Here is a 13,026-nt window from a genome sequence, read left to right on the forward strand (position 1 = left end):
GTTCCTCTGTGTGAGTACCAGTACCTCTGTGCTGACAATGGTCTAGATTGGGCAGAGAGGCTGGATTTAGGTGGAAATGATCAGATAAGGTGCTCATACTGACACAGGCACTTATGCTGTGTAATCAGAGCGCACACACAGCCCGTCAGTGTGGAGGCAGCCCCGATACTTGCCAAGACCCTCTTGTGTGACCGTGCTCCCTGCAGCAAGAGGAAGAGTGTGCCCCATGCATGGTCGTGGGTTGTGGTGGAAAGCTGTGAGGCTGTCTTTTTGTTTTCATTCCCAAAGCCCCTGGAGGAGAAACAGCCCTTTCACAAGAAGAGGCAGAGAAACCATAGCTCAGAGCAGGAGCATTGGAGCTGTCTGCACTGAGGTTGTGGAAGAGGAGAGTGAGGGCAGTGAGGAAAAGGGCAAACCTGTCCAGACCCTCCCACCAGGAAACTCATTACTGAAAGAGGAAAAAACCCCTTTGATTTACTTGTCTTTTTTCTTATTGTCAACAAAATCTCGGGTCCTTATGCCTAGATAGTTGTGGCTGCAGATGTCTAAAGCTAGTGACCCCTTTGCTAATAATCCCCGAGACTCCCTCTGCAGTCAATGGAGAGTGACTGCTGCATTTATGAGTCCATTTCCCAAACTTTTTCAAGACACCTATTTCAGGATGAAGTGATTGCTCTGGAGAGGACTATTTGCCCTCCTGATCTTTAAAAAAATTCAGGGTTACTGTTCTATGTCTATGTGAACTGTTATACGCCTAAACCAATGGGCATGTGAATCTTGGCTCCTGGACTTCCTGAAGGATCCAAAATTTGACACAGATCATCCTGCACTATTCAGCGTCATGGTAAATACATTTAGCATGCTCATAACTGTGACCTGCAAACCCAAGCCTGAAAACCACTGGTGTAACTAACTAACACATACTAGTGAGATGTTGTAAACCCAGTATTATTCCATAATATGGACAAACTCAATCAGTGTGTACTAAAGCTACTGAATTTTGGTTTTGCTCATTGCTTCGTGTGTTTGACATGTAAAACAAGAGTCTGTGTTAATGTTTTAAAAGCTCATAAAGATACCATAATATACTTAGCATATTTTAATCCAACCTCATTGTATCTTAAAAAGAGCACGAAGCATAGCATGTTATAATACTAATTTTGTAGAAGTGTAACTTCAGACCTTAGCAAGTGCAGTTAACACTTACACTGGAATACAGTGCAACTGCAGGAAAGAAAGGTAATTTTTAAGTCTTTGACTTGTAAATTCATTGAAATAATATGATTAATAATGTTTCTTTCTGATGATCAACAAGCTGGTGTTTTTATAAACCACTATGTGGTGTTTATATTATTTTCCCCCTGTTATTAGGAAATAGAAGTGACAGAAGGGAATACAGCTACTGACTTGCAGCCATTTCTTCTGTGGGCTCTCATCCAACAGTTAGCAATTGTGCTTATGTGGATCTATCCTCACAAAACTGTTTCCTGAAAGAACTGGCAGAAACTTGAGTTTTATGTTGCTGATATTTTAAAACATCCTTTCCCCCCCCCAACCCAATCAATCAATTTGAGAATGATTACAAGATTTTAAAGTTTTTCTGAGGAGAAAAAATAATGAAAAGAGATGTTTGGGACACTTCAGTACATAAACATTTCCAGATAAAATATATCTCCTGATCTGAACCTGATTAAAATCTCCATTATTTTCTCAATGTTTATTCAGCATTTCTGCAACTGAAGGGATAATATCCCAAACAGCAGGGAACTGGGGCAATTTTACTACAGCCTCCTGAGCTGCTTGAGCAAAAGACAGAATATCCCCTGCAGTCAGCGCATGTGTTTGGGCTAATTCTTGAATGCAATCTCTGGCCAATTGGTTATTTTTTGACTGGAAGCAGGAAACACTGCACGAGAGGTGCTGAAGATGTGTAGAGCACATCATTTAGCACAATAGGAACAGATCCATGGGGGGGGCACTAAGTGCCCTGTGTTCACACTGTCCCCGGTCCAGGCGTGTTACCTGGGCATAGGACTAGTCTGGTTCTGAGGTCTGGCTGCCCCATAGAGTCGGAGCACAGTCTGTGTTTTGGCTTCATCTGAGAGGGTGATCCTGTTGCTTTGGTCCAAGACAGCTCTGTGGTACAATCCAAACAGTATAAATAGTGATGAAAAAGAGGCTTGCATCAAAATGACAATCCTAATCCAAGCTAAAATGCAAATAATAGACATGTGCAATGAAACCCTTCCTGGAGTATATTTGAAATTAGGGCAGTTTCTTGATGTCAGGGCATGCTGGTTTCAGTCATTGGTTGCCATAAGTCAGAAAGAGAATGCCTTCATGTGCTTCTATCATGGAAAATGAATAGCATAGCTACAGGATTGGAGGAAGCTCATTAGTTTAGGAAAAACTTATTAGTTTCTCCTCTTGAGTTACCCCAGTCCTTTATTTTAAAATTTCCTTTGATTTTTTTAAAAGTGTTGAATACAAATTAAAAAAACCCAACAAACAACCCAAACCAACAAAACCAATAACAAAACAACATAACAGCATTTAGGGGTAAAAATAAATAATGGAGAAATATTGTTGTCTGATCCTAAATAATTTATTTTATGTTTATTTCATTCATAATTTCATCATCCTTCAGGTGTTCAAGTGTTTATGAGTTAGTCTACCAAATATGTTTTAGACTATTGACTACAGTCTATATAGTCCAACTATATCATCCCCAGTGGAAATATAAAGATACTGTATTCCCAAAGGAATATTTTATTTCTCAAAAGCTCTTGGCTAGATACTTGAATTAATTTTTCTACTGAGGGCTTCAGTTTGAGTTCAAAAGCTTTTTGCTACATTTTACCTATTTGATGACACAACAGGCACATGTGGGTTTTTTTTTAGTAACACTTTGGTGGGCATTGAGAGTTAATATAGAGGAGAAACAGAAGGCAATATGGGAGAAGCAGCAAGGACATTAATGAATATGCAAATTCTGTGCCAAATTTTATAGCTATAGTTGCTGCAGTAGTTGTATTTCACGTTAAAACATGCCATTCCCAAGTTGTACAATAAGACCAATGAGGTAGCATTTAAGAACTCGAAATGTTTCTGATGCAGAAGCATCCCTACTCAGTAAGTATCTGGTACAGCACTGACCTAATTGTACCATTAGTTGTTATCTGTCTTTAGGCCAGACCTAAGTAATGAAGCACTAGAAAGCAAGAGTCACTACCCTTCATACCAAAGACATGACAAAATGGCTTTTAGATATTGTAGGTTATTTTTTTGATACAAGAAAGTGCCACTATCATAAGAATACATGGCAATTAGTGTTTTTTGATTGAACTAATATAATTGATTGTTTTGTAATTTGAGTTTAAATAATGAAGGGTTTTATTGAGATCAACTTATCACTGACAAGTGATTCCCAAACCACAGATGCAGAACAGAACACTGGATAAATGTTGCATCATTGTACACTTAATCTTCCTCCCAACAACACTGATAGGGAATTCTCTGTTGTTTCAATTGCATGGAACTTACAGCAAATATGGTTACACATAGGTTTTCTGATCTTCCAGTATATTAAAAGAAGTTTTTTCTTTACACACATTAGAATTGTGTACATTATTTACAACTGGTAACTATTAAAGTGTGAAACTTCCTTGTGAAACATGCAATGCATCACCCTAGCCTTTAATTAGTTACAAGTGCTAGCTATCTTAGAGCTTCACTGCAGCCCTTCAGCTTTGGCCCTCAAAGAAATATCAGGATAAAGACTGTAACCTCAATCTGACATGGGCTGTAAGGCATCACACGGGCCAACACAAGTCTATAGAGCAAAATATTTGGTGCTGATGCGTTGATGTTCACAGCACGTATGGACATATGGATCACCTCAGACCAGCTATAGTTTGGTCTGCTGGTGATTGTAACTCTTTAGGTGCACTCCTGGAGCGCAGCTTCAGCTTCTAGTTTTCCTCGAGAGGAATCCAGTCCATGAGCCCTAAGACTGCTCTGTTACATTAACCAAAGCACATCGTAAGAAGGGACAACTAGAAGGTTTACTTCAAGTGTGCTCATGATCCAAGATGAAATGTTAATGTGAACTCCCCCACAAAGTACCATATGGATGTGAAAAGTCATCATATGCGAATCTTGAGCAGCAGCTCAACTACATCTTGTTCATGTAAAAATCAAGCAGGAAAAAAATGAACTCTGACCATTCCTTTTTCCAGAGGCATTTAATTAAAATGATGCTTAATTTTGTAGCAAATAATGTTTAGGAAAAAATTTGCAGAATTGTTTCCTTCTAAGTATATAACTACTTAATAAATACAATTTTTTCTATGGTTTTTTTTTTTCACTTTTGAAGACTTGGCATACAGTTGATTGAATCCTTAAGACCATTTGGAGTATTTGTCAGCAACTCACTGTGTGAAGAGAAAGGGAAGAGGAAGGAATCATTAGTGCTGGAGTGTTAGCTACCACCAGAACAGAAAAAATGAGAAACCAGTCATGAACTGGTAGTGTGTGCTCTCAGAACCTGAGCCTGACCTGTCTTATTGTCTGCATCTTCCCACGCTCCAGTGGTGGATATATCTCACCTCGCTGCAATCATTGACGCTGCAGACATTTACATCTGAGCTGGTTGTCTAGACTCCTTTTATAGTTCATAGAGATAAAAAGACACTTCTCAGGCATGATTTACATGTTCTATTTAGATGTCTATGGTAATATCAGATGACTCACTGCCTGGAAAGTAGCTATTTCTTTCCATTTCCATATTTTGCTTTTATACAGGGAGCCTAGAGGAATGTTTTAAATACAGGAGTTGACATCTTCGATAGTTGAGAATCTATCCTGAAGTCCTGTGTATTTTGCCCAAGAAAACTCACCTCTAAAAAGCCAAAAACGTATTTACATGATTCTTACAGAACAGTTTCAGGAGGAATAGCTAATAAGGCATGTTCCCCTGCTTATTCTGATGTTATGGATCTGGGCACATGAAGTGACACCATACTTAACATCATTCTTGTAAGTTAACATATCCACTCAGACCATAACCTCAGGCCAAATGCTGGTCTGGATATATATCTGCTGCCTGTATGGACACTGTATGGAAGCCATGGTTTTAGGGTAATTCTCAGAACCTCATAAAAAATGCTCTCCCTGTTGCTGGAGGGTGGGTCTTACAACATTTAAACCTTCAATCACATCTAAGTAAAATATTTTTTTACTTCGAGTGAGTCTTCATTCATGATTTTGATGATTTCTAGAGCTGCAATTCTATTTCTTCTGCAACAAGCCATGAAAACAAATGTTTGGCTGTGCAGTGCAATGCCTTGAACTCTAGATGATGGATTAATGGTTTGTTTTCTGGCTGTCTAAGAGGCAGTGGAATCAAAGTTTTCCTTATATCAAGCCTTGTGGATGTTTTTTCATCCAGGGAGTACAGAGGCATTTTGTGCACTTAGTTTAGAAAACAGTCTTCTGACAAATTCTGCTGTCCACAAAAACAACAGAAATACCAGACTTAAAGATTAGCTATTTCCACACATTGCTAACTGAGAGGATTTTGCCAACAGCCTAGAAGGTGGCTGAAACAAGGCAGAGCCTGAACAGCTCCACTTGCTTTTTGGCAAATTACTTTGTATGCAAATGACTTATTGGGAAGGGTGAATAATTTTTTTTTTCCCCATGTAAAATAGCTGTATCCATCTGCTGTCTTTTAAGAGGAAAGGTTATGGCTCACATGTTGAAAAGGTAATGTGGCTTTACTTTCTGATTTATAAATCTTTTCTGTACATCACCTCAAAGATGTCAGCATTTCAAAGGCTGGTGAAGTAATCACTATATATAGCTTTTTATCAGTTTTTGTGAAGTAGCTTAGAGTGAAAGGCACTCTTAAATGTGATTTCATTTTTCCTTTAGTGAAGGACATAATGAAAGACTAAGGTTTTAGAAGCTGCAGAACTTAGTACCTATACAGATACTTTATAGATAGAAATCCATACAGTTATTATACTAGAGGACATGCTAGTGGAGACTGTCCCCATTACAAAGGTATAAGAACGGATAACGCCCTTTGAGGGTGTTGTAATTTTTAGTTAATTAGGATTGAGTTTCTCTTCTCTTTAGCAAATATTATTTTTCTTCAAAACTGTCTCTGCTGACTTCAATGTTTTAACTTGCATGGGAGAGGATTTTTCAGGCTTATCATCCACTTGTATTTTGGAAACTCTATTTGATTCATGAATATACTATATCCTTCACTTAAATGTGTATGTGTCCACCATTTTTAACTTCCACATGTCTCCTTAACATTTCAATCATATTGAGAGGCAAATTCTTACACTGTGCATTAAGAAAATCTGTCAAGTTTTATGACAGTGTTCAGGACAGATGTGTCACTGTTATCCTCTAGCTCTATGCAGAGAAAGGAGATGTAAGAGATTATGACAGAAGACTGACCGGTATACAAGTGAGGGCCAAGAGCCCTGCCCTACTTCCATGGCTTTGGCAGCCTATGGTCAAGGCCAGCTCTGACACAACATGATGGTGTGACCTTGAGTGAGGCTTCTGGGGAGACAGCTTCATGAGAAAGCTGTAAGAAATCTCATTTGGGCTTCCCAGCATCACTCAGGAGGTTTTTTAAGCTCTGATATTCCTTTGCCCTTTCCTGAGCTGTTGCAGCCATGCCTGTGCCTTGCTATGTACCCCTCTAATGAGGACAATAATCCTCCAGCTTGATTTCCTGGCTTGACCTCAGATTTGACTCACCACTCTGAACTGTCTAGCAATCTCTGGGATGTGCTGACTCTGGTTGCTTCCACCAGACCTGCTCAGCTCTATAGTTTGGCTGCTGGGGGACTGTGTCTCCTTTGGAGGGTGCTGCCTCTGCCTGTTCTTTCAAAAACCCATTTACAGAACAGTGTTCTTGTGCTGCTCCTTCCAGCAGAGGAATGATTTACAACTTCTAAAATCTTCTAACTTATTGGAGTTTGTTAGATATAGAAATTAGATATCAAAAAATTACTCTGATTCTGAAAATACCTTCCCCAGAAACCATGCTACCTTTCCTACACAGTGGCTATCTTTGTTTTATAGTTTAAGCTTTGATATCTCCTGTTCACTGCTGAAAAGTTTATTTGAAATAAGCCACAGCTGGGGCCTTCTAAAGGTATGTTCTATTTTACAGATGGTTGCACACTTTCTTTGGCCTCCAGATAATGCTTTCTGTCATAGTTACTGCTGTGAAATGCCTTTTCTCCACCTTTTCTTTTTTCACCAAGCAATAAATTTTAAAAAGAAATATTAGCCTTAGAGAAGTGCACATAAAGCACTCCAGTTTCAAGGTTTTTTTTTTTTTTAGTGATTATGTTTCTTGAAAAATTTAAACAGTCATATTCTGAAACATTTTATAGCTCAGAACCCAGTACTTTAATGGAAGTCACTTACTTTGTGACTCTGTATTCCTTAATGGCTATTAATCAGCAGGTCTTTGCCTAACAATGATTTTTCAAGAGGTTTTATTGCCTTGGTAGGTTTAGTTCCCATGTTTGAATAACTTGGAAAGTTATTTCTCAGCTGAATAGCAATGAAAAGCCCATCCAGAACTCTGTCTAACTCCACACTATTTCAAAGTTAAAAAATCAGCCACATTTGAACGTCATTATAAACTACTGGTGAGTGCAGTTATGGAATAGAGCCACTGGAACATGAGTTGCTCTGCCAAAATCACTGCTTGAATGCACAGGGGTTCAATGGCTTCAGAATAGGAGAAACAGAGGCACAGAGGTGGACTGATTCACTTGGTTTTGCTTGGCTTTAGAGGTGTTTCCAGCAAGCATTTATTCTAGGCAGTAATTAGAACTGCAGCCTCTCAGGCTATGACTCTATGGTCCTGACATTTTAGTCTGACCTTGCCAGTCTTCTAATGTGTAAGATGCTGCCTGCGCGAGTCTGGAGTTCTCACTTGAAAAAAGGTAATTTAAGAGCTCCTTTATGACAGCTTGGTCTCCAGAACTGGATTTCTTGTTTTCCAAGTTAGTTGTGCAAATAGTAATTGTCACCAGTTCTGACATTAGTCTTCTCTGCAAACCGACATTAGCTACTATTGGGTTTGAATAAGAATGAATCCTGCTCAAAGAATCAGGAATGCGTTGTGCCTCTCTTTTTTTTTTTTTTTGGAATCTATCCTTACCAAATGGCTATTTTCATGTAAAGCTTCTCATTCTGCCCCCTCCCTCCCAATAATTTTCTGTTTCCATGTAGTTAAAACACAGCAAACTTCAGTTATGCATTTATTAATTGTACTCCCACCAAAAAGTCATTGTGGTACTCACTGTAAGCCTAGGTCATAAGATATAGTCTCAATGACCTCAAAACTGTGCTACAGAAAAGATGTGGCTAGAAGAGGTAGGGCAAGGCATCAGATTACATTCGCGTTGGTAGCCAAACTAAAAGGACATTGGAGGTTTCCATAACCTAACCTTTTGACCTTAGCCTGGTTCTCCAGTTGCAAGATTTACACAAGAGTTCAAGCATCAGCTGCGCCCTCAGGACATCACTTGGTTTTGCTTTGCTGAACTTTCTGTTAAGCTGCTGAAGAGGCAGAGTATAAATGAAGTTGGAAATTGGTCTATCCAACATGGATGGTAACTCATGCATGGATTGTTTTCCCGATGTGAGTAAAGGAGGATATCCACTTTAAAATGGAATTTTGCTCATGGTTGAACATCAGGATTTAATCTATATGAATATATCCCTGATTTCCATGATAGATCACTGAAATCATAGCTCCTTAGTTTTCTCTTATGGAGGATTTTGAGATAAAACAAATGCAAACATGAGTTAATATATCCTGTCTAAGACCTGGCTCACTTCCCAGTGCCATTCTGCAATTGTACAAGACCTTTTACATGACAGAAGTTACAGGCTTGAAAGACTCATCCATCTGAGTCTCGTGGTTTGCCTGGGGCAGATCTTTAACATAAATCCATGTAGTACCATATAATGAAGATGATCATGGTAGCACTGGTTAGATAGAGTTGAGCATACTTGGAATTCTTCCTCCTTCCAACAATGATGTTTTAAGTAAGCAAGACAGTCATGGCAAAGCAAAAAAAAATGTTCTTTGCTATTAAGGAAAGTAGTTCAGAGTAGCATGAAATGGGAAGATGGAAAAGATCCGGTTGATGTCAGGAGCCTGGCGAACTGGCCATCCTGGTCAAACCGTTGGGTTTGGAGCCCTCTCCCGCTCCCGGGGCCGAGGGCTGAGCCGTGCCGAGCCCCTCCAAGCTGTGCCGGGGCCGGGCGCCGCGGGTGCAGTTGCGGGCGGTGCCCTCGAGGTGGAACCTTCTCACCGAGGCTGCGGCAGCGCTGCCGGGCGGGCGAAGCGGCCCCGCCGGGGCTGCGCTCCCGGCTCTGCGGGGCCGGCCCGGGCGCTCCCACCCGGCGGCGCGGGGCATCCCTGGGCGATAGTCGTGCGGTGGGGAGCGCCCTTGAGAAAAGAATCAAACTTCCAGACTCTTCCGGCGAAGTACTCCCGACTGTGTCCCTTACCCTCCGGGGGCCTGGCTCCACGCTGCCGAAACCTCTCTGATGCCTTGGGGTATAAATGGGAACTCCGCCACCCGGCATGCGAGCTGCGAGCCGAAACCGGGGACGGAACAAAGAGCATCAGGAATCTTACCCCATGTCATCGATCCTACGGCGGAGGATATGGCTCCGCCACTCGCGGGAGGCGGGATGTGGATGGAGGCCCCGCACCCTCAGCGAGACCGCATTAAACAGCCCCAGCTCACGCCGGTGATCCCCTCCTTGTCCCCCTCTTTGCTCCTGCTCGCCCACTGCTACCACCTCACCCTTTACAGGCTCCCTTTGCCCGGGAATCCCGCGGCACACACGTGCGCGGCCCCGAGCGAAGCGGGCGTGTCGGCGGAGGGCGGTGCCGGCCGCGGGCGGGCGGGCCGGGAGCCGCAGCCCGTGGCCAGCTGGGGATTCACGTGGAACTGTGCCCTGCCGGGCTGTGCCGTGCCGGGAGCGCCGCCGCCTTCAGCACCAAGAACAGCTACAAGTGTGGCGTCGCGCCCGCCCCGCCGAGCCGAGCCGAGCCGTGCCCTGCTGTGCCCCGCCAAGCTGAGCCGTGCCGTGCCCGTCCCGCCGGAGCCGCGGTAAGCGCAGGCAGTGCCGCGCCACTCCCGACGGCGCCCAGGGGCACCGAGCCGCGTGGCTTCTGGCGGGGAGCTCTCCGCCGCCGCACACGGACGGTCTGGGGGTGTTTTCTTACTTGGCTGTGAACGGCACGGCCGGGCCGGGGCGTGGGTCCGCCGCTGCGATTGAGCGGCGAGGCAGTGCAGGGCTGGTATCGTCACGGGGGCTGAGCCACTGGTCCTAAAAAGTTGGCTTTTTTTTTTTTTTTTTTTTTTTTTTTTTTTTTTTTTTTTTTTTTTTTTTTAGGCAAGGGGAGGAGAAGTGAGGAGGGAGTCAGTGGAGCAGGTTCGGCTTGGCTGATCGCAAGTGTTATACAGCACGACTGAAACCGCTCTCCTGGATACCTGTCCCAGGCTGAGCTTTCGCATATTAAGCTGACGCTGCTGGGGGAAGCTGTCTGAGACGAGGGTTGCACAGAAATTACCTCATGCTCTTCCTGATCGGCGCCGAATATAATTCCAGTGACCTCCACAGTAATATGGATATGCAACTCTTTTCAATCAAGGTATTTATGTATCTGTGTGTGTCGCCTTTAGTTCTTATTTTAAGGAGAGAAGAGCAGTCAAATAATGCGAGTTCTGCCTCAGTTCAGGTTTTTGGGCTGGGAATCCTGGGCAATCCTCTCCGCCTGTTTCGTGGCGCCGGGGTCTTTTCTATTTTTGCTTTAAGTATTTATCATTTTTATTGTCGATAGCCTCCCCCAATCAGCTCTAACGAAAGAGATCCCGGACATGGTGCCGTCACAGCAGCAAGCAAAAGGGAGACTCTCGGAGCTCCCGATCAGTGAGATCTCCCCCTGGCCGCCTTAGCCGGGTCGTCTCCCACCCCCCGGGAGTAGAGGACACAGGGGTTCCCCCGCGCTCCCCGCCGCCCTGTTCACGTTTCGCTGGCTGGGAGGGAAGAGGGGGCTCCCTCCACTCCGGGGGGACGGGCTAGCCCTGTCTGCCGCCGTCAAGTTCTCCGGGGCCAGGGTCGGGCGAGCTGCCACCCGCCCGGCTTGTCAGGTGGGCTCCGCTCCCTTGGCTCCGCAGGGGAGACCCCCGTGTCCCTGAGGAGGGAAGGGACAGGAGGATCCCCGCTGGACTCCGGGGGCTTCTTCTCCGGAGGAAGAGGGCGAAACGCTGTGCCGGCACGAGGAAAGGGGTTGGCTATCCTCGTCGTGGAGCAGCATCCTCAGTGCTGGCATGCAGGAATTCGGAGTGTTGGCAGGTCAATGTAACGACATGGTTAAAAAACCAAACCAAACCAAACCACCAACCAACCAACCAAAAAAACCTACAACACAACTCAAGTAATAAAAATCGGTCAGTGACCCACAGTGCACGGAAATCCGGCGTTGGCATTTTGGAGTTTGCAAGCTTGTGACCTCTGGGACCAGGGATTCATTAAAAGAGACTTAGGTTTGCATCAAGGGGGGGAGCAGAAGCGCATTAAAACTGACCAGTTGATACAAGGAGAGGAAGGAATCACCGGCGGGTGGAAATAAAGGGCGACGCTTGTTTTTGCATCGCCTCTGACGGAGGTGCCGGGGAACACGGTTGGAGGGGAACGCCGAAGCCTCGGCTCCAGCCGGGAGATCCGCATGTGCCCGCCGTTCCCTGCCCACGGGCCGCCTCGGCTGCAAGGCCGCGGCAGGAGGAGGCTCAGACCTGTCCTACGGCCGGAGACTGGAAGGAGCGAGGCCGCGGGGAGAGCCGCGACGAGGCTGTGCCGGAATCCCTTAACAGCAGACGCCAGCTGGGGTACGGATGAGCCGGGGAAGAGAAAAAAAAAAAAAAGATAATAAATCGCTATTCTAAGTAAAGTGGAGAACAATAGGGGGCTCTCTTCAAGAGAGAAGCACCGCGATGATGGGCGATGGTCGCGGAGTTGCGCGGGGAGAGCCGGCTCGCCCAGCCCGGGGGCGCTCCCCAGGTCCCTCCACCGGGCGGGGCCGGCCGGGCTGCGGTAGCCCTTCCTCGGCCCGGGAAAGGTGCCGAGCACGCTAGGAGCCGGGAAAGCACGGAGAAGCCGCGCGGAAAGCCGGTGCGTGGCCGGCTGTTCGCTCCCGGCGGCGTGCGCCGGCGGCGGGCCGAGAGGGATGGAGGGGCAGAGAGCGGGGTGAGGGGTGCGCGGGGTGCGGAGCGCTCTGCAGGGTGCTTTGCCCAGTGCCTTGCGGGGTGCGCGGGGTGCTGTGCAGGGTGCGGTGGTCGGACTGCTGTGCGGGATGCACGGGATGCGGTATTCGGGGTGCGGTTCCCAGGGCGCGGTGCGGAGTGCTGTGCGGGATGCACTGGCGCGCGATGCGCGGGATGCGGAGCGGGGCACGCGGAGCGCGGGACGCGGTGAGCTGCTCGTCGCGACCTGGGCGCCCAGGGGACTCGACCGCTCGCCGGGGCCGCCGCTGGGGTCGTGCGCGGACACAGTGGGGGACTTTCCCGCAGGGTGCCCCGGGACGGTTTCGGCAGGCGGCTGCGTTTCTGGGGGGAGAGCCCTTAACGCGGAGCACTGGACTATGCTAGCAGCGCCTGCTTTGAATCCAGCTGTGCCGGTTGGGGAGCAGGAGTCTAGTGCGAAGAGGGTCAAATGAAAGCAAAAACAATAGACAAAGCTCTCCTAGGGTGCCTGAGGAAATCTCCTCGATCATCACTTGCCAGACCAGAGGTGAAACCAACTCTAAAGGTGTTAATGTTTATGGGGTTCATTCAGCTCTGAGTTCAACCAAAGGCAGAGGAAAATATGCGATGCTGTTTCTTTTTTATAAATTGTAAGCTCCTGTTAGTTTCACTCCTGCAGAAGGACCTGTGCTGGATTTTCGCTGGGTAGCTT

General features: G+C 45.8%; 1 protein-coding gene across 3 annotated transcripts in view; it reads left to right on the forward strand.

Annotated features, from left to right (window-relative positions):
- Positions 1 to 10,046: 10,046 nt before the first annotated feature.
- GRM8 (glutamate metabotropic receptor 8) overlaps positions 10,047 to 13,026 on the forward strand; it is a 328,287-nt gene continuing 325,307 nt past the window's right edge. The window contains exons 1-2 of one of the 3 annotated variants that reach the window (XM_027882705.1): positions 10,047 to 10,178; positions 10,465 to 10,723. The gene's annotated coding sequence lies outside the window, so the exon portion shown is untranslated. Of the gene's footprint in view, positions 10,179 to 10,464; positions 10,724 to 11,523; positions 11,961 to 12,145; positions 12,244 to 13,026 lie in introns of those variants that run through there. The other 2 variants (XM_027882707.1, XM_027882706.1) reach the window with 2 other exon arrangements.

The sequence above is a fragment of the Empidonax traillii genome, unplaced genomic scaffold, assembly GCF_003031625.1.
Source record: "Empidonax traillii isolate 1590-97213 ecotype Southwest subspecies unplaced genomic scaffold, ASM303162v1 scaffold110:size1153230, whole genome shotgun sequence".
In the NCBI taxonomy this organism is placed as follows: domain Eukaryota; kingdom Metazoa; phylum Chordata; class Aves; order Passeriformes; family Tyrannidae; genus Empidonax; species Empidonax traillii.